Source organism: Neophocaena asiaeorientalis, unplaced genomic scaffold (assembly GCF_003031525.2).
Source record: "Neophocaena asiaeorientalis asiaeorientalis breed wild unplaced genomic scaffold, Neophocaena_asiaeorientalis_V1.1 scaffold714, whole genome shotgun sequence".
Lineage (NCBI taxonomy): Eukaryota > Metazoa > Chordata > Mammalia > Artiodactyla > Phocoenidae > Neophocaena > Neophocaena asiaeorientalis.
The window spans coordinates 1,759,476-1,762,289 of NW_020175660.1; positions in this window are offsets into that span (position 1 = coordinate 1,759,476).

The following is a 2,814-nucleotide window of genomic DNA, read 5'->3' on the forward strand; positions in this document are numbered from 1 at the left end:
GGGTGGGACAAGGCCATGCTGAGGGCTTAGGGCAGGGTCCCCCCAACCCCCCTAGTACTCTGCCATCTCTCTAGGTTTTCAAGCAATATCTTCAGTCTCCAGAGAGGGGAAAAATAGCTCTCACCATTGACAGTGTGATAGAAGGGGCCACATAATGGGCATGAAATCAACTAAGAAGTGAAACAAAAGTCTCCATTGTGCTTGCTCCATGACTCTGCTAACACTGTTTTAAAACTGATTTTTAAACTGGGCTAGTAGGCAAACGTAAGCTCTGAACACGAACAGTTTACCACATCACACCAGCTTCCTGCCATCCTGTCCTCAACAAGGCACCTGGGCACCCAGTGCCTGAAGCTATAGGACAGGAAGGCCCCTGGGGGGCGAGGGTGGGACCGTAGGCAACGCCCATTAGCCCCCTGTGCCTTCTGCTCCCTGGGCCCCCAGGGTTAGACTGCTGCTGACTTAGGCCCAGCCCATCTCTGAGACAGGGCAGGACCCCCGTCCCTGGCCTCCTTCCCCTTTAGGTCCTTCTGCTCCCTGGGCCCCCAGGGTTAGACTGCTGCTGACTTAGGCCCAGCCCATCTCTGAGACAGGGCAGGACCCCCGTCCCTGGCCTCCTTCCCCTTTACGTCCTTCTGCTTGCATGGTGAGCACCTCCTGTGGCTGGTGGCCATCTGCTCTCTGAGCCAGAGTTTACTTCCTTGGGATGCCTACCACCCACGGGTAGCAGAGAAATAAGGAATGAAAATTCCGGATTTCCAGTTACAAGGAATTGTATCTTTGGGTTGAAAACCCCTTGTCATCTTTGGGCTCATGAGCTGCAGTGCTGGGCGTCCCGATGTCCCCTGGAGCCCCAGAATCTCCACAAGGATCATAAGAGTGGGGCTGCAACACATACTTCCTCAGCTCTTCACCTGTCAAAGGTGAGGATGAGTGGCCAAGGCCTTCCTGATCTTGCAGCAAGTGGGTCCTGACCCAGCATTGCCTCAAACTGCCAGGAACTCATGGTGCAGGAGCTGTCTCTGAGGGGCCCCCACTGTGTATGTGAGTGCAGGGAGCTATGTACACAGTCGTGTTCTGTCTTCACACAGCTGGGGGCACTACGGAGGTGAGGGTGACCTGCCTGGGGTCATCCAACTTGTCCATCACAATGGAGTTGAGCAGGACCTGTGGCCTTTTTGTCTCCAAAGCTTGTAGGAGTCTTTTCCCAGGACCCCCCTCTTCCCTAGAACCCACTACTTGAAAAGAGGTGCTCCTGATAAATGGCTATTATGGGCCGAGTTGTGCCCTCCCCAAATTCACCTGTTGAAGCCCTAACCCCCAGGACCTCAGAATGTGACTGGAGATATGGTCTTTACAGAGGTAGTTAAGTGAGGTCATATGGGTAGGCCTAATCCAACATGACTAGTGTCCTTATCAGAAGAGGAGATTAAGACACAGACACAGACAGAAGAAAGACCATGTGAAGACAGGGAGAAGACAACCGTCTACAGGCCAAGGAGAGAGGACTCAGAAGAACCCTGCAGACACCTTGGTCTCAGACGTCTAGCCTCTGGAACTGTGATAGATTTCTGTTGTTTAAGCCACTCAGTCTGTGGTACTTAGTTGGGTACAGCCCAAGCAAATGAACACAGTGGCTTTGCTGTTAACTGAACCCACACTGCACCACCCTGTTTCCTGGACCTAAGGGTCTCCCCTCTCTACCTCCACTGCCAAGCCAAGCCCTGTTCTCCCAGTCATCACAAGCCCAGTCTGTAGACTGGAGGCAGCAGGCAGGTGTGGGACCTTCATAGAAGGGGCAGGGGTTGGGGGCAGGGAAGAGCAGACACGAGGGGCTCTGCTTGCCTACATGGCCCAGCTTCCTAGGGTGTCAGGAGGACAAAGTAGGTGGGAGAAATGAGTAGGGATGAAGGATGTAGGGTGACAAGGGCAACTCATGGAGAGACAGATGGGTCAGGCTCCTTAACATGCTGAAAATACGTTGGAGGTGCCTGCTCAGCCCACTGTCAAGACTCTCAAAACCACCCCCAGGCCCCGTGCTGGGCCTGACAGCAGCCGTGTTTGTACATGACCCTGGTGGCTGGACCAGGCATGGACATCTCTCCCCCAGCGCTGGGGCACTGGGGAGCAGCCAGACAACTTGAGCGGGGGACCCGCAACCAGGAACTGTGCACAGGAAGGCAGAGATGGGGGAGAAAGAGCAGACACACAGAGAGGGGGAGGGACAGAGGCCAGTGATGACACGGTGCAGAGAGCAGGAGATCCTGCAAGAGAAGGCCAAGCATGGACCCCATGGAGTTGGCAACATCTGGCCCCACCGGGGCCTGGCTGCCTATCCACCCACGCGTGGGTCAGGACCCACAGCCACTCCAGCCCTGTCCTTCTGGCATCGGCTGTGGACCCTGCCTCTGCCCAGCTTGGAAGAAGGTCAAGCTGGGCTCTCCTGTGTGGAGACTTCAAAGGGCAGGATTTCTTAAACTTTTCCATGAAAATCCCCAGTAGATGGAGAACATGAGTCAACTGGGCCAAATTTTGACATGGTCTAGGAAATGTGTGCAAATTGTGTGGTTCCCCTGAAAGAGTCATGGTTTAAAAACGGGCTCATTCAGGGCTTCCCTGGTGGCGCAGTGGTTGAGAGTCCACCTGCCAATGCGGGGGACATGGGTTGGTGTCCCGGTTCGGGAAGATGCCGCGGAGCGACTGGGCCCGTGAGCCATGGCCGCTGAGTGTCCGGAGCCTGTGCTCCGTAACAGGAGAGGCCACGACAGTGAGAGGCCCGCGTACCGCAAAAAAAAAAAAAAAAAAAAAAAAGGG